The sequence below is a fragment of the Oncorhynchus keta genome, chromosome 37 (assembly GCF_023373465.1).
Source record: "Oncorhynchus keta strain PuntledgeMale-10-30-2019 chromosome 37, Oket_V2, whole genome shotgun sequence".
NCBI classification, from domain to species: Eukaryota; Metazoa; Chordata; class Actinopteri; order Salmoniformes; family Salmonidae; genus Oncorhynchus; species Oncorhynchus keta.
Window position 1 is genome coordinate 1,845,416 of NC_068457.1, and position 23,710 is coordinate 1,869,125.

A 23,710-nucleotide genomic window follows, 5' to 3' on the forward strand; every position below is an offset into this window, starting at 1 on the left:
CTGCCTTGCCTGGTTCACCAATTACTTTGCAGACAGAGTTCAGTGTGTCAAATCAGAGGGCATGCTGTCCGGTCCTCTGGCAGTCTCTATGGGGGTGCCACAGGGTTCAATTCTCGGGCCGACTCTTTTCTCTGTATATATCAATGATGTTGCTCTTGCTGCGGGCGATTCTCTGATCCACCTCTACGCAGACGACACCATTCTATATACTTTCGGCTCGTCATTGGACACTGTGCTATCAAACCTCCAAACGAGCTTCAATGCCATACAGCACTCCTTCCGTGGCCTCCAACTGCTCTTAAACGCGAGTAAAACCAAATGCATGCTTTTCAACCGATCGCTGCCTGCACCCGCATGCCCGACTAGCATCACCACCCTGGATGGTTCCAACCTTGAATATGTGGACATCTATAAGTACCTAGGTGTCTGGCTAGACTGCAAACTCTCCTTCCAGACTCACATCAAACATCTCCAATCAAAAATCAAATCCAGAGTCGGCTTTCTATTCCGCAACAAAGCCTCCTTCACTCACGCTGCCAAGCTTACCCTAGTAAAACTGACTATCCTACCGATCCTCGACTTCGGCGATGTCATCTACAAAATGGCTTCCAACACTCTCCTCAGCAAACTGGATGCAGTCTATCACAGTGCCATCCGTTTTGTCACTAAAGCACCTTATACCACCCACCACTGCGACTTGTATGCTCTAGTCGGCTGGCCCTCACTACATATTCGTCGCCAGACCCACTGGCTCCAGGTCATCTACAAGTCCATGCTAGGTAAAGCTCCGCCTTATCTCAGTTCACTGGTCACGATGGCAACACCCATCCGTAGCACGCGCTCCAGCAGGTGTATCTCACTGATCATCCCTAAAGCCAACACCTCATTTGGCCGCCTTTCGTTCCAGTACTCTGCTGCCTGTGACTGGAACGAATTGCAAAAATCGCTGAAGTTGGAGACTTTTATCTCCCTCTCCAACTTCAAACATCAGCTATCCGAGCAGCTAACCGATCGCTGCAGCTGTACATAGTCTATAGGTAAATAGCTCACCCCTTTTCACCTACCTCATTCCCATACTGTTTTTATACTGTTTTTATTTATGTACTTTTCTGCTCTTTTGCACACCAATATCTCTACCTGTACATGCCCATCTGATCATGTATCACTCCAGTGTTAATCTGCAAAATTGTATTATTCGCCTACCTCCTCATGCCTTTTGCACACATTGTATATAGACTGCCCATTTTTTTCTACTGTGTTATTGACTTGCTTATTGTTTACTCCATGTGTAACTCTGTGTTGTCTGTTCACACTGCTATGCTTTATCTTGGCCAGGTCGCAGTTGCAAATGAGAACTTGTTCTCAACTAGCCTACCTGGTTAAATAAAGGTGAAATAAAAAATAAAAATAAAGAGGTTAACTAATCAGGTAAATGTAATTAACTAAAAAGTCGGGGCACCAAGGAAAATATTCAGATTACAAAATTATAATTTTCTTAATATTAGTCTTATTAATGAGTTATTCTTTACCTCACGTTAAGTCTCATTCCAAATGTCGTAAATTGTTGGTCATCTGCACAAACCCAGTCTTCACTATGAGTCATCCATACATCATACATTTTGAAGTGCACAGTAGGCAGTGCTTATGGGGGGACAAAGGAGTTCCTAAATCTCCCAAAATACCTATGTCTGGAATGTTGAAATAAACATTAGTATCCATGACTTTCTACATAACTGCAAAGGATATGTGCCTAAATGGATGATATTTCAAGTAGGCTATCTTAGAACCATTACGACGATTGATAAATTAAGGTATAGGGGGCAGCATTTTCACTTTGAATAAATATCGTGCCCAATTTCAACTTCCTGCTACTCATGCCAAGAATATAAGATATGCATAATATTAGTATATTTGGATAGGAAACACTCTGAAGTTTATTAGCTTGCTCGTCAGAATGTTTGGTCTATGACAGTTATTGGAGGTGAATGTTGTCTGTCTTAACTTCTTATGGTATAGGGGACGCTTGCGTCCCACTTGGCCAAAAACCAGGGAAAATGCAGCGTGGCAAATTCAAATGAATTTATATAAAAACCAAACTTTCATTAAATCACACATGTAAGATGCTCAAATCCATCCAACATGTCAGATTTTAAAAAGGCTTTTCAGCAAAAGCATAAGAAGCTATTATCTGATGATAGCACAACAGTAAACAAAGAGGGTAGCATATTTCAACCTTGCAGGAGCTACACAAAACACAGAAATAAAATATATAAAACATGCCTTACCTTTGACGAGCTTATTTTGTTGGCACTCCAATATGTCCCATAAACCTCACAATTGGTCCTTTTGTTCGATTAATTCCATCCATATATATCCAAAATGTCAATTTATTTGGTGCGTTTGATCCAGGAAAAAAAACAGCTTCCAAAATGCGTAACGTCACTACAAAATATTTCACTTATTAGAATCTTTGGCAAGGTGCATTGAAGCTGTTCTTACTCGTGGTGTCCCAACACCCTATTACAGCACTTTATGATGGTGTTTCCTTTACTTTGGTAGATACCTGTACACTCAGTGTAAATAATTTGGATAGATCATATATCATATTAATAATATAGTAATTTGAATTGAGAAAATAATTAACCATAATTTTAATAATTGAATTATTAGAATCGATTCCACCGACCCATGTTTTTTTTGTATGCATTTTTATTTTACCAGGTAAGTTGACAGAGAACACATTCACTTTACAGCAACAACCTGGGGAATAGTTACAGAGGGGGGATGAATAAGCTGGGGATGATTAGGTGGCCATGATGGTATACGGGCCAGATTGGGAATTTAGCCAGGACAGTGGCATTAAAACCCCTACTGTTACAATAAGTCCCATTGGGTCTTTAGTGACCATAGATTGTCAGGACATTCCCATCCAAAAAACAGCACCCTGCACAGGGCAATGTCCCGAATCACTGCCTTGGGGTATTTTATTTTTTTAGACCAGACTAAAGAGTGCCTCCTACAACACTTGCAGCAGCATCTCGTCTCCCATCCAGGGACCAACAAGGACTAACCATGCTTAGCTTCATAGGCAAGCAAGCAGGGGAATGCATTGTATGTTTATACATTATTAATTAAATATGATAAAGTTGCCAACCAATGAGAATAATCCCCGTGAACCACCATGGCTGTGAAGTTTGACACAATAATCACATTATTTGCCCAAGCTTGAATGATAGTTAAGGGAGCTTTGGTGATCAATAGTTTTTGAAAATGTCAGAAAGGGACATTGTACATGGTAATTCAACTGGTGTGGAAAGGTATTCAATTATAAATGGAGTGTACAAAACATTAGGAACACCTTCCTAATATTGAGTTGCACCCCCTTTTGCCTTCAGAACAGCCTCAATTCATCAGGGCATGGACTTTGCGAGGTGTCGAAAGCATTCCACAGGGATGCTGGCCCACGTTGACTCTAATGCTTCCCACAGTTGTGTCAAGTTGTCTGGATATCATTTGGGTGGTGGACCATTCTTGATACACATGGGAAACTGTTGAGCATGAAAAACCCAGCAGCGTGGCAGTTTTTGACACACTCAAACCATTGCGTCTGGCACCTACTACCATACCCAGTTTATAGGCACTTCCAACTTTTATCTTGTCCATTCACCCTCTGAATGGCACACACACACACACACACACACACACACACACACACACACACACACACACACACACACACACACACACACACACACACACACACACACACACACACACACACACACACGTCTCAAGACGTCAAGACGAGAACATGTTGAACTTAATAAAAAAAAACTGTAACATTTTACTTGACACCCAGCATCATAGTACGTTATCACACGTTCATAACTATGTCATAATTTGTCAAGTGTTAACTAAAAAAAATTTGCATCTCAAGAGGTAAAAAGGAAAAAGAAATATTGTTTCCTCATTTAAATGTTGCGAGCTTACACCGAGGGTATCCATTATCATGGCTTCATTGCTCCAGACCACCACAAGGGGGAGTTAGAGCACTCATTTTGCATTGGTCCGAAGGTTTTTATATGACCAATCATATTGAGTGGTTCCAATCATGAATTTGACTCAAGCCATCTGTTGCTGGTGACTTTCTTCAGCAAAGATTGCTGACTAAACATTGCGGTGGAAGCAAATGTAAGTAATTGTCATGTCTTTGGCATCATTAAAAGCGAAGACTGTTATTTTCTCAAATCAATTCTCTGTAATTATTATTACGCGATTAAACTAATCATGTACATTTAATTAAATTGGGGCACCACGGAAAATCAAATTACAAAGTTATACTTTTCCGAATATAACTCTTCAGATATTTTAATATCTGATCAGTTACTTTCTCACGTCAATCTCATTCCAAATATTGTAAATTGTTGGTTATCTGCATGAACCCAGCTTTTACTGTAAATCATCCATACACCAATTGGCTTAATCATTTATTTATTAACTAACTAAATAATCACAGAAATGCATAACAAAACAAACAGTAGTTACCAACAAGGATAAGGAAGATTCCCTAGTGTGCTAAGCCGATATGACAGCTTGGTGGACAATGGGAAGTGGGTGTGTACTGAGAAAGAAAGCGGGAAAAACAAAAAGGGAGCACTACACACAGTTGATAATTATATTACTTGAAATGCTAATCCTTTGCAAATGAACACTCACTCATTTGGAAATAATTGCAATCAATATATATTTACGCCCATGTGTCATTGTGATCTTTTCTGTTGGAATCTAGTCTGTCTGCTGGAGAGTTCTTCAGCTCTTCCATTCCTGTTTCAGTGAGTGAGCAGGCCAAAGTAAACTGAACGAAGATTATGATAGTAAGCGTGTAGTTGTTCGTTCCAAGCTTCTTTGACAGTGTTAGCCAGTGAGCTATCATGTTTGCGAGTCGCAGAACCATTGAATTCTAACTTCAATGCTGTGGCAAGTTTAGCTTAGTCATTTAGCACGTGTTGTTGTTGAAGACTAATTAACCTCATCACGTGTCTATTCGACGTTCATTTCAACAGGTAAACCCTGTCAGGGCCTGTAGCGTTCGGGTAGCCATCCAATGCATCTTCTACTTTAGGAACGTCTCAGTATCGTTTGGCTGACCATGAACGGGGTCAAAGGCGTGAAAATTCTTGACGAGTTTGTTAATGTATTCGCGCCAAGCGGTCGGAGAGGGTTGGCTTCCTCCTGTGGGGAAATTGGGGCTGAAAGGCCAAGAGGAGAAGCCAAGCTTTGGCTTTGTTGGCCAAGAGGCACCATATTACTCAGTGCCGAATGGCTAAGGAGAAGACTGAGGGACACATGAGGGAGGCAAAGTCTGAAACCTATCAGCTTTTCTCCTTTGAGTACAGGGCTCCGGTTGCTTGGATGGGTAGTCATGCTGTAGAGCATGACCATTCTGGACTTCCTCCAGATGGTACTGATTTTGTACACATGAGTGTCGCACTTGCTCCTTTCGGTCTCAAATGTATCTGTTATGGTTTGCAGATAGAGGTCTTGAATACAGAGCGAGAGATTCAGTGATGAGATTTCTTCTGCTTGCTTAGAAATCAATTCAAATCAATATTTCTATCTTCATTACTTGAGTTCTCTCATCATTCATTTGGTCAGCGACTTCAATGAGTCCTGCTGATTTGTCATCCCAACTTAGTCATTGTGTTCCTTAACTGACTGTCTTTAGTCTGCAGCATTTTAAGTAGAACCGTGTTACTTTGAGTAACCGTCACGTTCTGACCATAGTTCTGTTTTTTTTTTCTTCTTTGTTTTAGTATGGTCAGGACGTGAGTTGGGGTGGGCAGTCTGTTTGTTTTTCTAGGTTGGTTTTTGTGTTCAGCCTAGTATGGTTCTCAATCAGAGGCAGGTGTCGTTAGTTGTCTCTGATGGAGAATCATACTTAGGTAGCCTGGGTTTCACTTTTGGTTTGTGGGTGTTTGTTCCCGTGTGAGTGTTTGGGCCACACGGTACTGTTTCGGTTTTGTATATTTCACGTTTATTATTTTGTTCCAGTGTTCAGTTGTGATTTTGAATAAATTAATATGGACACTTACCACGCTGCGTTTTGGTCCGATCCTTACTCCTCCTCAGACGAAGAGGAGGAAATCCGTTACAGTAACGTTCAACAAAACCACATGCATGTTATCAAGTTGAGCATTCCTCTTTGTATATAACTCGTCAGATTTGTCTAGTTTGGTGTAGATAGCATCGTATTTAGTTTTGGCTAAATTGAGTTGTTCCTGTAGAAGACGATTTGTTGAAGGGTTTGTGCTTGTTCATCGTCATCGGGCTCCGGGCAGCCGAGCGGAAATGGAGGAAAACTCGCCTCCCTGCGGACCTGGCATCCTTTCGCTCCCTCCTCTCTACATTTTCCTCCTCTGTCTCTGCTGCTAAAGCCACTTTCTACCACTCTAAATTCCAAGCATCTGCCTCTAACCCTAGGAAGCTCTTTGCCACCTTCTCCTCCCTCCTGAATCCTCCCCCCCCCTCCCTCTCTGCAGATGACTTCGTCAACCATTTTGAAAAGTAGGTCGATGACATCCGATCCTCGTTTGCTAAGTCAAACGACACCGCTGGTTCTGCTCACACTGCCCTACCCGGTGCTCTGACCTCTTTCTCCCCTCTCTCTCCAGATGAAATCTCGCGTCTTGTGACGGCCGGCCGCCCAACAACCTGCCCGCTTGACCCTATCCCCTCCTCTCTTCTCCAGACCATTTCCGGAGACCTTCTCCCTTACCTCACCTCGCTCATCAACTCATCCCTGACCGCTGGCTATGTCCCTTCCGTCTTCAAGAGAGCGAGAGTTGCACCCCTTCTGAAAAAACCTACACTCGATCCCTCCGATGTCAACAACTACAGACCAGTATCCCTTCTTTCTTTTCTCTCCAAAACTCTTGAACGTGCCGTCCTTGGCCAGCTCTCCCGCTATCTCTCTCAGAATGACCTTCTTGATCCAAATCAGTCAGGTTTCAAGACTAGTCATTCAACTGAGACTGCTCTTCTCTGTATCACGGAGGCGCTCCGCACCGCTAAAGCTAACTCTCTCTCCTCTGCTCTCATCCTTCTAGACCTATCGGCTGCCTTCGATACTGTGAACCATCAGATCCTCCTCTCCACCCTCTCCGAGTTGGGCATCTCCGGCGCGGCCCACGCTTGGATTGCGTCCTACCTGACAGGTCGCTCCTACCAGGTGGCGTGGCGAGAATCTGTCTCCTCACCACGCGCTCTCACCACTGGTGTCCCCCAGGGCTCTGTTCTAGGCCCTCTCCTATTCTCGCTATACACCAAGTCACTTGGCTCTGTCATAACCTCACATGGTCTCTCCTATCATTGCTATGCAGACGACACACAATTAATCTTCTCCTTTCCTCCTTCTGATGACCAGGTGGTGAATCGCATCTCTGCATGTCTGGCAGACATATCAGTGTGGATGACGGATCACCACCTCAAGCTGAACCTCGGCAAGACGGAGCTGCTCTTCCTCCCGGGAAGGACTGCCCGTTCCATGATCTCGCCATCACGGTTGACAACTCCATTGTTTCCTCCTCCCAGAGCGCTAAGAACCTCCATGGCGTGATCCTGTGTCCTCCTCCCAGAGCGCTAAGAACACCCTGTCGTTCTCAACTAACATCAAGGCGGTGGCCCGTTCCTGTAGGTTCATGCTCTACAACATCCGCAGAGTACGACCCTGCCTCACACAGGAAACGGCGCAGGTCCTAATCCAGGCACTTGTCATCTCCCGTCTGGATTACTGCAACTCGCTGTTGGCTGGGCTCCCTGCCTGTGCCATTAAACCCCTACAACTCATCCAGAACGCCGCAGCCCGTCTGGTGTTCAACCTTCCCAAGTTCTCTCACGTCACCCCGCTCCTCCGCTCTCTCCACTGGCTTCCAGTTGAAGCTCGCATCCGCTACAAGACCATGGTGCTTGCCTACGGAGCTGTGAGGGGAACGGCACCTCAGTACCTCCAGGCTCTGATCAGGCCCTACACCCAAACAAGGGCACTGCGTTCATCCACCTCTGGCCTGCTCGCCTCCCTACCACTGAGGAAGTACAGTTCCCGCTCAGCCCAGTCAAAACTGTTCGCTGCTCTGGCCCCCAATGGTGGAACAAACTCCCTCACGACGCCAGGACAGCGGAGTCAATCACCACCTTCCGGAGACACCTGAAACCCCACCTCTTTAAGGAATACCTAGGATAGGATAAAGTAATCCTTCTCACCCCCCCCCCCTTAAAAGATTTAGATGCACTATTGTAAAGTGGCTGTTCCACTGGATGTCATAAGGTGAATGCACCAATTTAAAGTCGCTCTGGATAAGAGCGTCTGCTAAATGACTTAAATGTAAATGTAAATGTCATACGTTTTTGCAATTACATTTAATTGTTCAGTTTTCAAACGCAGTTCCATAGCTAGCAAAATTGTACCCTTTTCTGCATTTGTCATTGGTTTTCCGGTTCTCTCCTCCTGTCCCTTTTTATGTCTACTGTTACCTGTTCGTGCTTCAGCTGTGCACTGGGTATTGGACCGATGCCAATCTCAGATGGCAAGACATCAGGGCTAGACTGGAAAGAACCTTTAAGAGGCCTGCGCCCAATGGTTGATTTTGGAGAGTGTTATTCGCCATGTCTGCTGTTTTCCACTAATGTCATAATTAGTGTCGGTAATCGCTGCTGAGTTCAGAGATCAATCCATACATTGGTAGAGGTTCGCTAATTAGCGGGCAAGTGGGGACTACCCCCTCTGATAGCTTGCACATTATTAGAACATTTGAAAGGAAAAATGGTTTTCCTCATTTTACAAAGTTTGGTTTTAAAATATGTTGGAAGCTGCAAAGATGATTTTAATCTATTTATAGATGTTAATGAACCATCAGTACTGTACCAGTAGTGTGGGAGTTGGACGTGAATGAATTTACAAAATCAAATTGAATTAATTAATCAATGATAATAATTCATCATACCTGGATAGGCTATCTGGGAATTAAACTTTACTTAATCTGGGAAGTTTGTTCATCTAGGTTACTATTGCAAAGTTTAAAATGTCTCATTTAATTGGAAGGACCTAAAAAGGTATTCAATAACTTATTAAATTGAATGAGCCGATGTTATCCAAGCAATTATGATTGTCTGGTGTAAAGTGTCTGGTGTAAACAGTAGTTTAAATGTTAGGTTACATTCCCCACTAGGTTCACCTCTCCCTTTGGCCAAAGCCACATGGAGGCGGGACTTCCTGTGCAAAAGCACATTTTACTGATTGATCTATTTTAATGATAAATCAAACCTGTATAGGCTATTTGTGAATTAAACTTTAACTAACCTGAGAGTATTGCTCAAAATTCACATTGTAGAAAACCAAATCAATTTGGATATTATTTAAAAGATCGACCTGAAAAGAGATCTGTCAATTCAACTTATTAGTTCAATTGAATGAGACATCGATATCCAGTCAATTGCGACTGGCTGGATGTCTTAACGTGACCCACGTTTGGGTGCCACCTAATTATTTTTTCAAGAAATGTACTGACAATTCTTCACCACCAGTGATCGCAGAAAGCTGAAATCAAACTACAGCAATCGGTTAGCTGGTCAGATAGTTGATGTTTAAAGTTGGGGAGGGAAATAAGTCTCCAACTTCAGCGATTTTTGCAATTGGTTCCAGTCACTGGCAGCAGAGAACTGTAAGGAAAGGCGGCCAAATGAGGTGTTGGCTTTGGGGATGATCAATGAGATATACCTGCTGGAACGTGTGCTACGGGTGGGTGTTGTTATCATGATCAGTGAACTGAGATAAGGCGGAGCTTTACCTAGCATAGACTTATATATGACCTGGAGCCAGTGGGTCTGGCGACGAATATGTAGCGAGGGCCAGCTGACTAGAGCATACACGTCGCAGTGGTGGGTGGTATAAGGTGATTTGGTAACAAAACGGATTGCACTGTGATAGGCTGTATCCAGTTTGCTGAGTAGAGTATTGGAAGCTATTTTGTAGATGACATCGCCGAAGTCGAGTATCGGTAGGATAGTCAGTTTTACTAGGGTACGTTTGGCGGCGTGAGTGAAGGAGTCTTTGTTGCGAAATAGAAAGCCAATTCTAGATTTGATTTTGGATTGGAGATGTTTAATATGAGTCTGGAAGGAGAGTTTACAGTCAAACCAGACACCTAGGTATTTATAGTTATCCACATATTCTAGGTCGGAACCGTCCAGGGTGGTGATGCTAGTCGTGCAGGCGGGTGTGGGCAGCGAACGGTTGAAAAGCATGCATTTGGTTTTACTAGAGTTTAAGAGCAGTTGGAGGCCACGGGAGTAGTGTTGTATGTCACTGAAGCTCGTTTGGAGGTTAGTTAGCACAGTGTCCACTGAAGGGCCAGAAGTATACAGAACGGTGTTCTCTGCATGGAGGTGGATCAGGGAATTGCCCACAGCAAGAGCGACATCATTGATATATACAGAGAAAAGCGGCCCTCTGATTTGACACACTGAACTGTCTGCAAAGTAGTTGGTGAACCAGGCGAGGCAGTCATTAGAAAAACCAAGGCTATTGAGTCTGCCGATAAGAATACGGTGATTGACAGAGTCGAAAGCCTTGGCCAGGTCGATGAAGATGGCTGCACAGTACTGTCTTTTATCGATGGTGGTTATAATATCGTTTAGTACCTTGAGCGTGGCTGAGGTCCACCGGTGACTGGCTTGGAAACCGGATTGCACAGCGGAGAACGTACGGTGGGATTCGAAATGGTCGGTGATCTGTTTATCAACTTGGCTTTCAAAGACTTTAGATAGGCAGGGCAGGATGGATATAGGTCTGTAACAGTTTGGGTCTAGGGTGTCACCCCATTTGAAGAGAGGGACAACCTTGGCAGCTTTCCAATCTTTAGGGATCTCGGACGATATGAAAGAGAGGTTGAACAGGCTGGTAATAGGGGTTGCAACAATGGTGGTGGATAGTTTTAGAAAGAGAGGGTCCAGATTGATTAGCCCAGCTGATTTGTGCGGGTCCAGGTTTTGCAGCTCTTTCAGAACATCTGCTGTCTCGATTTGGGTCAAGGAGAAGCTGGGGAGGCTTGGGCGAGTAGCTGCGGAGGAGGCGAAGCTGTTGGCCGGGGTTGGAGTAGCCAGGAGGAAGGCATGGCCAGCCGTTGAGAAATGCTTATTGACATTTTTGATGATCATGGATTTATCAGTGGTGAGCCTCAGTGCAGTGGGCAGTTGTGAGGAGGTGCTCTTGTTCTCCATGGACTTTACAGTGTCCCATAACATTTTGGAGTTAGAGCTACAGGATGCGAATTTCTGCTCGAAAAAACTAGCCTTTGTTTTCCTGACTGAATGCGTGTATTGGTTCCTGACTTCCCCAAAAAGTTGCATATCGCGGGGACTATTCGATGCTTATTGCAGTCCGTTGTTGAGGAGTACACCACATCAGTCACTGGCTTCATCATAAGTGTATCGATAACGTCACCCCCACAGTGACAGTTAGGATTCTACTACAGAGAAAGGCACAGAGGATAAGTTGAAAGAAAAAACATGTTTTTTTTAAAGACTGCATGCAGTCCAGCATGATTTGTTTCTCATTCAGATTGGTAAACCTCCTCATTGGTATGATAAACTCAGGGAAAGTTCAACCACAATACTTCATAGACAGATATAAAAATGTCCTAGGACTGTGAGACGCAACGAATAATGATGAATAGTTGTTCTGGTTTTGTGCCACTGATTATTTGGACAAATCACAATTTCATAGGGATTCACTTACAGTGCCTTCAGAAAGTATTCATACCCCCTGAATTTTTTCACATTTTGTTATGTTACAACCTGAATTCAAATCAATAAAATCTACATGCAATACCCCCATAATAATACAATATAATACATACATAATACAATATACCCATAATAACACAGTCAAAACATGTTTTTAGAAATGTTAGCAAATTTATTGAAAATGAAATACAGATATCAACCAAAAATTTGTTTTAACAATTTTTCTTTAACAAGACATAAGCAGAAATATTACATAAAAAAAATAACAGCAAAAAGCACATCAAAAGTTAACAGCAACAAAACCTTTAAATATATAACTGATAAAACTAATAAAAAACAAAAGTGTTACAGAAGTATAAAACCACCAAAATTACATTTTACAGTGGTCTGATCCAATAGGATAGAACATAATTGGGACAGATTTCAGATGAAACAGTGCCACAAGCCATTCAGATATCTCTCACCACCACCCTACATGCACACAAAGCATAGTACACTACCCAGAGTTCCCTTCATTAGCCAATATTTCACCCACATCGCTCTGCTCAACAAAATCCAAAAATGGACCCCAAACCTCTTCAAAAGTGTCTTGTTAACCCTTAACCGTATATGTTATCTTTTCCATTGCTAGGCAATACATTTCCCTAAGCCATTGGGCAACACAAAGCCTATTCACACTTGTCCAGGCAAGAGCTATCAAGCGTTTTGCTTGCAACAAGCACATATCTATAGGTGTTTTTATTTGGTTCTTTAGATGAGGATTGATTGGGTACAACCCCAGGATAAACACTTTGGGATGGAGAGACTTTTACTGATACTATTTGGGATATCATATGTGATACCTTCTTCCAAAAATCTAGAATTTTCTCACAGACCCACAGACAATGAAACAGACTCCATTTAGAGTGATTACACTTGTAGTACATATCTGGAATTGTACTATTAAACTTATTTAACTTAGCAGGGGTTACATATGTTCGCATCAACCAATTGTATTGCAATTGTTTTAGCTGAATATTCACAGTCTGTGTCTGAGCCTTAGTACATATACTACTCCACTCCATGTCCTCCCAAATATTTTTCTTCCAAGAGTTCAGTTTGTGCGCAGAGGATTCGGTTGGGCCAGACCCTAGCATATTGTATAGAGCTGAAATTCTACCCTTACAATGGGTTGAGATCGTATTTTCTAAAGTGGACAGATGGGGTTCTGTTAGGTTTTGGTTTTGGGCAGCCATGAGGAAGCTCCATAGCTGCAAATATAAAAAAAAATGTTTTCTAGGAATGTAATATTTTGATATGAGTTCTTCAAATGACATAAAAATACCTTCTTTATACAGGTCTCAAACGTTCCTTAAACCCTTGCTGGCCCATAGTTGGAAACCCCAGATCAGCTCTCCCAAGAGTGAAACTGTGGTTTCCCCAGATAGTACTAAAACATGACAGAGAATACATTTTCACCAAGGAACTTCCGCACCTCATACCAAAAGTTGATCGTATTACACATATTTTTTAGTGTCTTGATTTCAGCTGAGTAAATGTAGAGGTTAAGGGGTAATTTGAGTACAATTTAAGACATTTCAATCTCCATCCATGAAGGGAGAGACTCAGAGGTAAAATAGTACATAGCAGTGCAAAGCTGAGCTGCCCAGTAGTACCACTGGATAATAGGTTAATGGAGCCCCCCTCTGTCATACGATAGGTACAATAAGGACAAGTGAACTCTGGGACGTCTGTTATTCCAATTAAATAAAGTGGACTTCTTTTAAGCATTGTAAAGAGGTATGGCGGCGGAGGCAAGGGAATGTCCTGAAATAGATTCAACAGTTTTGGGAGGACATTCCTTTTCAGAATGTTAATCTGGCCAATTAAAGATATACAGTTGAAGTCGGAGGTTTACATACACTTAGGTTGGGATCATTAATACTCGTTTTTCCAACCACTCCACAAATTTCTTGTGAAAAAACTATAGTTTTGGCAAGCACAAATCTACTTTGTGCATGACAAGTCATTTTTCCAACAATTGTTGACAGACAGATTATTTCACTTATAATTCACTGTATCACAATTCCAGTGGGTCAGAAGTTTACATACACTGAGTTGACTGTGCCTTTAAACAGCTTGGAAAATTCAGAAAATATGTAATGGCTTTAGAAGCTTCTGATAGGCTGATTGACATCATTTGAGTCAATTGGAGGAGTACATGTGGATGTATTTCAAGGCCTACCTTCAAACTCAGTGTCTACTGTGCCTTGACATCATCAGACAAGTGTGGAAAAGTTCAAAACAAATCATTAAAGAATTTAGTCATCTTCGTTGAGACCATACACATTTAATTAAATTCAACTGCTCGGACAGCAAGGTACCCTGTATAATAATAATAATAATAATAATAATATCTGCCAGCGGGACCACATCTTGTTTGCAATGTATGATATGGAATGGATTTATGGATAAGAATATGGATAAGAATAATAAATCCTCTTGCATATCTTAGGAATGTTGCCAGATAATAGATGTGATTCTTGTAAAAATATAGCCTGAAGTAGTTTTAATCTACTTATTACGTGTTTTAGTTTGCTGATTTGATTTAATCCCCTACAGTTCCATGATGTAAATTTAACCTTAACACTAGCAGTCATCAAATTTACCAGGGACACTAGAACATTTTTTAGAGTGAAGTACATCGAAAAAAAATCAAGAGAAAACTGCAAGACTCAATAGAAGACAAAACAAGGAACAAACCAAAAAAGACAGGCTTTTGAAAAATTAACTATTTTTCATAAAATTGTACAGTTATCTTAGCTAGCTGAATTGCTAGCAGAATTGTTTACTTGTTGCTAAGCAGTTGCTAGGGACTCTCCTGGAAGAAGCTAGCTAGCTTACAAAGAATAACAACAAAAAATATCTAGTTAACAGAAGAAAGGAAGACAAAATAAGGACAAAGAAGGACAGAAGAAAAAGGAAAAGAAAGGACAACAAAGTGAAACAGTCAGCACTTCTATTGCAACTTCGTATTTCGTCGTCCCTAACGTAGTCTACACTGCTATCTGCCCAGCAGCTAGCCAGCTAGCAAACGTCCACCGTCTACCGAATAGCAGCACTGTAGAAACTATTACACTCAACTGAACGACTTGATTAGTGTAGTGTTAGCTAGCTACATAGTTGTCTTTGCTGTCTTCGTATCCAAGATAATTGTGTAGTTTAGAGCGTGTAGTCTTAGAGTGATTATCTTAATTTACCGAGGTTAGCTAGCCAGCTATTTGTCGTCCTTAACGTAGGAGACACTGCTAGCTAGCCAACAGCTAGCCAACGTCTACTGAATAGAACTTCCGCACTCAACAACCCGGTCGCATTCCGCTTCGCTCCACAGGTAGTATCACATTTTCATTTCATTTCATTACAGCACAACGGTTTGATTTGTTTGATCGTAGCTAGCTACATAGCTAGCTACATAGCCGTCTGTGTATCAAAGATAATTGTGTAGTCTAGAGCGATTTTCTAGGTTAGCTAGCCAGCTATTGTCGTTCTTTTAACGTAACGTAATCAACACTGCTAGCTAACCAGCTAGCCCCGAATAGCAGCACTGTAGAAACTATTACACTCAACGGAACGACTTGATTAGTGTAGTGTCAACAACGCAGCCACTGCCAGCTAGCCTACAAAGTCAACAACGCAGCCACTGCCAGCTAGCCTACTTCAGCAGTACTGTATCATTTTAATCATTTTAGTCAATAAGATTCTTGCTACGTAATAACTTTCTGAACATTCGAGACGTGTAGTCCACTTGTCATTCAATCTCCTTGCATTAGCGTAGCCTCTTCTGTAGCCTGTCAACTATGTGTCTGTCTATCCCTGTTATCTCCTCTCTGCACAGACCATACAAACGCTCCACACCGCGTGGCCGCGGCCACCCTAATCTGAGTGGTCCCAGCGCGCACGACCCACGTGGAGTTCCAGGTCTCCGGTAGCCTCTGGAACTGCCGATCTGCGGCCAACAAGGCAGAGTTCATCTCAGCCTATGCCTCCCTCCAGTCCCTCGACTTCTTGGCACTGACGGAAACATGGATCACCACAGTTAACACTGCTACTCCTACTGCTCTCTTTTCGTCCGCCCACGTGTTCTCGCACACCCGAGAGCGTCTGGTCAGCGGGGTGGTGGCACCGGGATCCTCATCTCTCCCAAGTGGTCATTCTCTCTTTCTCCCCTTACCCATCTGTCTATCGCCTCCTTTGAATTTCATGCTGTCACAGTTACCAGCCCTTTCAAGCTTAACATCCTCATCATTTATCGCCCTCCAGGTCCCCTCGGAGAGTTCATCAATGAGCTTGATGTCTTGATAAGCTCCTTTCCTGAGGACGGCTCACCTCTCACAGTTCTGGGCGACTTTAACCTCCCCACGTCTACCTTTGACTCATTCCTCTCTGCCTCCTTCTTTCCACTCCTTTCCTCTTTTGACCTCACCCTCTCACCTTCCCCCCTACTCACAAGGCAGGCAATACGCTCGACCTCATCTTTACTAGATGCTGTTCTTCCACTAACCTCATTGCAACTCCCTCCAAGTCTCCGACCACTACCTTGTATCCTTTTCCCTCTCGCTCTCATCCAACACTTCCCACACTGCCCCTACTCGGATGGTATCGTGCCGTCCCAACCTTCGCTCTCTCTCCCCCGCTACTCTCTCCTCTTCCATCCTATCATCTCTTCCCTCTGCTCAAACCTTCTCCAACCTATCTCCTGATTCTGCCTCCTCAACCCTCCTCTCCTCCCTTTCTGCATCCTTTGACTCTCTATGTCCCCTATCTTCCAGGCCGGCTCGGTCCTCCCCTCCCGCTCCGTGGCTCGACGACTCATTGCGAGCTCACAGAACAGGGCTCCGGGCAGCCGGCGGAAATGGAGGAAAACTCGCCTCCCTGCGGACCTGGCATCCTTTCACTCCCTCCTCTCTACATTTTCCTCCTCTGTCTCTGCTGCTAAAGCCACTTTCTACCACTCTAAATTCCAAGCATCTGCCTCTAACCCTAGGAAGCTCTTTGCCACCTTCTCCTACCTCCTGAATCCTCCTCCCCTCCCCCTCCTCCCCTCTCTGCAGATGACTTCGTCAACCATTTTGAAAAGAAGGTCGACGACATCCGATCCTCGTTTGCTAAGTCAAACGACACCGCTGGTTCTGCTCACACTGCCCTACCCTGTGCTCTGACCTCTTTCTCCCCTCTCTCTCCAGATGAAATCTCGCGTCTTGTGACGGCCGGCCGCCCAACAACCTGCCCGCTCGACCCTATCCCTCCTCTCTTCTCCAGACCATTTCCGGAGACCTTCTCCCTTACCTCACCTCGCTCATCAACTCATCCCTGACCGCTGGCTACGTCCCTTCCGTCTTCAAGAGAGCGAGAGTTGCACCCCTTCTGAAAAAACCTACACTCGATCCCTCCGATGTCAACAACTACAGACCAGTATCCCTTCTTTCTTTTCTCTCCAAAACTCTTGAACGTGCCATCCTTGGCCAGCTCTCCCGCTATCTCTCTCAGAATGACCTTCTTGATCCAAATCAGTCAGGTTTCAAGACTAGTCATTCAACTGAGACTGCTCTTCTCTGTATCACGGAGGCGCTCCGCACTGCTAAAACTCTCTCTCCTCTGCTCTCATCCTTCTAGACCTATCGGCTGCCTTGATACTGTGAACCATCAGATCCTCCTCTCCACCCTCTCCGAGTTGGGCATCTCCGGCGCGGCCCACGCTTGGATTGCGTCCTACCTGACAGGTCGCTCCTACCAGGTGGCGTGGCGAGAATCTGTCTCCTCACCACGTGCTCTCACCACTGGTGTCCCCAGGGCTCTGTTCTAGGCCCTCTCCTATTCTCGCTATACACCAAGTCACTTGGCTCTGTCATAACCTCACATGGTCTCTCCTATCATTGCTATGCAGACGACACACAATTAATCTTCTCCTTTCCCCCTTCTGATGACCAGGTGGCGAATCGCATCTCTGCATGTCTGGCAGACATATCAGTGTGGATGACGGATCACCACCTCAAGCTGAACCTCGGCAAGACGGAGCTGCTCTTCCTCCCGGGGAAGGACTGCCCTTTCCATGATCTCGCCATCACGGTTGACAACTCCATTGTGTCCTCCTCCCAGAGCGCTAAGAACCTTGGCGTGATCCTGGACAACACCCTGTCGTTCTCAACTAACATCAAGGCGGTGGCCCGTTCCTGTAGGTTCATGCTCTACAACATCCGCAGAGTACGACCCTGCCTCACACAGGAAGCGGCGCAGGTCCTAATCCAGGCACTTGTCATCTCCTGTCTGGATTACTGCAACTCGCGGTTGGCTGGGCTCCCTGCCTGTGCCATTAAACCCCTACAACTCATCCAGAACGCCGCAGCCCGTCTGGTGTTCAACCTTCCCAAGTTCTCTCACGTCACCCCGCTCCTCCGCTCTCTCCACTGGCTTCCAGTTGAAGCTCGCATCCGCTACAAGACCATGGTGCTTGCCTACGGAGCTGTGAGGGGAACGGCACCTCAGTACCTCCAGGCTCTGATCAGGCCCTACACCCAAACAAGGGCACTGCGTTCATCCACCTCTGGCCTGCTCGCCTCCCTACCACTGAGGAAGTACAGTTCCCGCTCAGCCCAGTCAAACCTGTTCACTGCTCTGGCTCCCCAATGGTGGAACACACTCCCTCACGACGCCAGGACAGCGGAGTCAATCACCACCTTCCGGAGACACCTGAAACCCCACCTCTTTAAGGAATACCTAGGATAGGATAAAGTAATCCTTCTCACCCCCCTTAAAAGATTTAGATGCACTATTGTAAAGTGGCTGTTCCACTGGATGTCATAAGGTGAATGCACCAATTTGTAAGTCGCTCTGGATAAGAGCGTCTGCTAAATGACTTAAATGTAAATGTACATTGCCCCATAAGAGCACATTGGATCAGCCTAATATACCAATAGACCTCTGTTACCACCATAAACAAAAACACAAGGGACGCTTTAAAGCACGTCATTGTACATAAACACATGCCTAACAATCAACCACGAACGTGTGATTAACCCTCTTACCCCAAAGTCTCTAACAGACCTCCCCCTCTGTGACACTCCGTCTAAGGTAATCAACAGATCCACACACATCTCTGCGTTTTTTCCCCCCCTCTGTATACCTTCTACCCGCCATTTGTCATTACATTATATTGTGTTCACCATTTAACAAAGAAACAAACAAAATACCAGGAGTGAGCCAGAATATAAGACCACTGTGATCTACCCTCATATAGTCCAAAATAGAACACCAGGACGTTCCGATGCATAAAAGCAAAGTTTCATTGTACATAAAATTATAATAAGGGTTACTTGTAAACTGGCCATGTTGTTATCGTTCAATAGACAGCACCACTATGTTACTAGATAAATTATAACACGGTGAACTGGCTCAAAATTTAAATACCTGTTTAGACAAAAATGAAAGCAACAGTCGAAAAATGTAAAAAAAAAAAAAAAAGGTCAAAGTTTAACTTTACGTTACTATTGCCTCTTCTACAGCGTTGCTCCGCTTCCGAACCTTTGCCTAGCTTCTCAAGAAACTGCTCCGTCTCGGCTGGTGTTTAAATTTTTTTAGGAATGATCGCCGTGGGAGGCCCTCAGGCTCGCTGGAAAGATTATTCCATACCGGATAGCCTTAGCCCATATCCGCTGCTTGACACTGTCGAAGAGTTTCTGCTGCTTGTGGTTGTTTCCTGCAGGGCTATAATGTTGTCTTCGGTTCCAGAGATGTGTACCTCAGCCTGAGTGATTTGCCCAGCACATGCTTTTACTTCCTTTTTAACGTTGTCCACCACATACAGTATATTTAAGAATTTGATAGACAATTCTGCATTCATATCTTTGATGGCCTTGAGGATATCTTTGGAGCTAACGGCACTGCAAGTGTTTGTTGCCTCAGTCCTGCTTCCACCACTAGCACATGCAGCTAGCACGGCGCCTTCGTCTTCAGACTAAACTTTCTCTCGTTATGTCGGGCTTTTTGGTGTGACTTTTCTTTGTCGGAATTGTGGGTTTTGGAAGCTAATAAACTATTACTGCCTTTCCTGGTACATTAAGCTTAAGGGTGAACTTATTTCAGGATTTATTTCAAATTTGTAGTGGAGCTGAAATAGATGCGACTGACCAGCTTTGCGCCATACCGGAAGCCTCCAGATATATATAATTTACATAAGTATTCAAACCCCTGAGTCAATAAATGTTAGAATCACCTTTGGCAGTGATTAAAGTAATGAATCTTTCTGGGTAAGTCTCTAAGAGATTTGCAGACGTGGAATGTTAATATTTGCACATTATTCTTTTAAAAATCATTCAAGCTCTGTCAAGTTGGTTGTTGATCATTGCTAGACAGCCATTTTCATGACTTGCTCTTGATGTTCAAGCAGATTTAAGTCAAAACTGTAACTAGGCCTATCAGGAATATTCAGCATCATCTTGGTAAGCAACACCAGTGTATATTTTAGCTTGTGATTTAGATTATTGTCCCGCTGAAAGGTGATTTTGTCTGCCAGTGTCTGTTGGAAAGCAGAGAGAACCAAGTTTCATTTAGGATTTCTCATTTGCTTACATTTATTCATTTTTATCCTAAAGTCCATGCTGATGACAAGCATACCTGTAACGATTCTCTTCAACTATGACAGACAAAATGAGGAAAGAAAATCCAGAAAATCACATTGTAGGATTTATGCATTTATTTGCAAATTATGGTGGAAAATAAGTATTTGGTCGGAGTGACGGGCGGCTCTGGAGGCTCTGGACAGGAGGGAGACTCTGGAGGGAGGAGACTGATAGACAGCCTGGTGCGTGGGGCTGCCACAGGACCCACCAGGCTGGGGAGACCTACAGGAGGCCTGGTGCGTGAAGGAGGCACCGGATGGACCGGGCTGTGGGGGAGCACTGGAGCTCTGGTGCGCAGCCTTGGTACCACTCCTCCAGGCTGGATGACCACTTTAGCCCGGACCCTCCAGCGTGCAGACAGGTTTAACCGGGATGTGGGGGAAAACTGGAGATCTGGTGCATACCAATCGCACCTCTCCTTTAGGTTCAATGCCCACATTCTCCTGGCATGGGCGGAGTGCAGGCATAGGGCGAACTGCACCCTCCCAGCGCCCCGGAGACACAGCACGCAGCGCCGGCGCAGGATACCCTGGAAAGAAACGTAGTTCCGGAGACCAAATACGCTGAGCTGGCACAACAAGCCCTGGCTGGATGCCCGCTCTCACATGGCACTTGCGGGGGGCTGGCCTACAGTTCTCCGGGCTATCAGCGCGCACTGACGACACCGTGTGCTTTATCGCATAACACAGTGCCTGACCAGTACTACGCCTCTCTCGGTAAGCACGGGGAGTTGGCCCAGGTCTATTGCCTGACTCTGCCAATCACCCCGTGTGTCCCCCCCAAAAAACATTGTGGGCTGCCTCTCGTGCCTGTTGCGTTGCCTTACCTCATATCGCCGCTGCTCAGCTTTCACTGCCTCCAGTTCTTCCTTAGGGTGGTAATATTCCCCAGCCTGTGCCCAGGGTCCCGTACCGTCTAGTATCTCCTCCCAAGTCCAGAACCCTCTGCTCCTTGTTACCACGCTGCTTGGTCCTTTTTTGGTGGGTAGTTCTGTAACGATTCTCTTCGTCTGAGGAAGAGTAGTCAAGATTGGACCAAAATGCAGCAAGGTACGTGTCCATGTTAAATTTACTACAACTGAACACAAAAAAATACAAAATAATAAAGTGAGGGAAAGAAATGAAACTCGAAACAGTTCTGTGTGGTGAAAACACAGACATATAAAACTACCCACACACCATAGTGGGAAAACAGGCTGCCTAAATATGGTTTTCAATCAGAGACAACGATTTACAGCTGCCTCTGATTGGGAACCATATCAGGCCAAACATATAGAACTATAACACATAGAACAAAAACATAGAATGCCCACCCCAACTCACTGACCAAACTAAAATAGAGACATAAAAAAGGAACTAAGGTCAGGACGTGACAATACCCATAACATGATGCAACCACCACCATGCTTGAAAATATGAATAGTGGTACTCAGTGATGTGTTGAATTCCCCTCAAACATAACGTTTTTTATATAGGAGAAAAAGTACATTTTTTTTGCAGTTTTACTTTAGTGTCTTATTGCAAACAGGATGTTTTGAAATATAGTGATGTTTTGATATATATAATAAATATATTTTATTCTGTACAGGCTTCCTTTTTTCTCTGTCATTTAGGTTAGTATTGTGGAGTAACTATGTTGTTTTCTCTTATCACAGCCATTAAACAGATTGGGTGTATTGATACATCAAACATTTCATTAATGGCCTCCCAAGTGGCGCAGCGGTCTAAGGCACTGATCAGTGCTAGAGGCGTCACCACAGATCCGGGTTCGATCCTGTGTCACAGCGACCATGACCAGGATACCCATGAGGCAGCACACAATTGGCCCTGCGTCATCCGGGTTAGGTGAGGGTTTGACCGGAGTGAGGGTTTGCCTCCGACGCATTGGTGTGGCTGGCTTCCGGGTTAAGCGAGCAATGCAGATTGAAAGGGTCGTGTTTGGGGGGACCCATGGCTCCCAACCTTCGTATCCCCCTAGTCCCCACGGGAGTTGCAGACTAACTACCAATTGGGGATCATTTTTTTTTAAGTGTAATTGATAACTTCAACATGCGCAAAGGGATATTCAATGTGAGCTATTTTTATGACTTCTTTGCAAGTCCTTGCAAAACCTCCCTGGTCTTTGTGTTTGAAATTCACTGCTCGACTGAGAGATCTTACAGACAATTGTACGTGCGGGGTACAGAGATGAGGTTCAAAAATCATGTTAAACACTATTATTGCACACAGAGTGAGTCCATGAAACTTATTATATGACTTGTTAAGCACATTCTAACTCCAAAGCTTATTTAAGCTTGCCATAACAAAGGGGTTGAATACTTATTATCTCAAGACATTTGACAATTATCATGAGGATATCGTCTCTTTGTTTTTCCTCTACAGTTCAGCAAACAATTTGTTATTTTATTTAGAAAGTCAGCTAGATCCGAGTAATGCTTTCTAGTTCTGTCATCAGGGACCTCTTGCAACCTTGAACCGGTGGATTAATTTAGGCAGATTGGCTGACTCCTTATCCAAGGGAAGTCATCCAAGACTGGAAGATCTGATTGTGTTAAAAGACTAAAGGGGAGCTCAAAGGTGTCAATGTGGAGTCTGAGGGGTAGAGACGAGGTAATTAGAGCCCATAAAGCCAGGCCTCTCCTCTCGGCTAAGGTTACTAATGAGGAGAGCCCTCGCTAACACAACCTGCCGCCAGAGACAATGGGCCGGCTGGCACAGACAGATGCAAAAACAAATGAAATATATAATAACTCACCAGCAAAGAAGAAAGATCCAAATAAGAGCAGCGAAGCCACCATGACACATTGAGTTCTACTTATACACGCCACTGTTGAAGTGGCTGGGGATGGATAGGTTTGTAGAATACTTTTGAAATTCTTTCACATGAACGACCATAATTGCGAATTAAACATATTTATTGGAACTATTATGATGGCTCTATGAATACTTTTTAATAGTCAACATAGTGGACAAAAGCCCGTAATTGTTATTCCCAGACCTTGGCGCTCTTAGAAAAAAAGGTGGTATCTATCTAGAACCTTAAAAGATTCTTCGGCTGTCTCCGTAGGAGAACCCTTTCAAGAACCCTTTTGGTTCCAGATATAAACCTTTTGGGTTTTGAACCAAAAAGGGTTCCTCTATGAGGACAGCCGAAGAACCCTTTTGAAACCATTTTTTTCTATGAGTGTACGACATCAATCCAAGATGATTACAGTTTTTTTTCTCCTATTCTCTGAGAGATATCACACACTCTGTGCA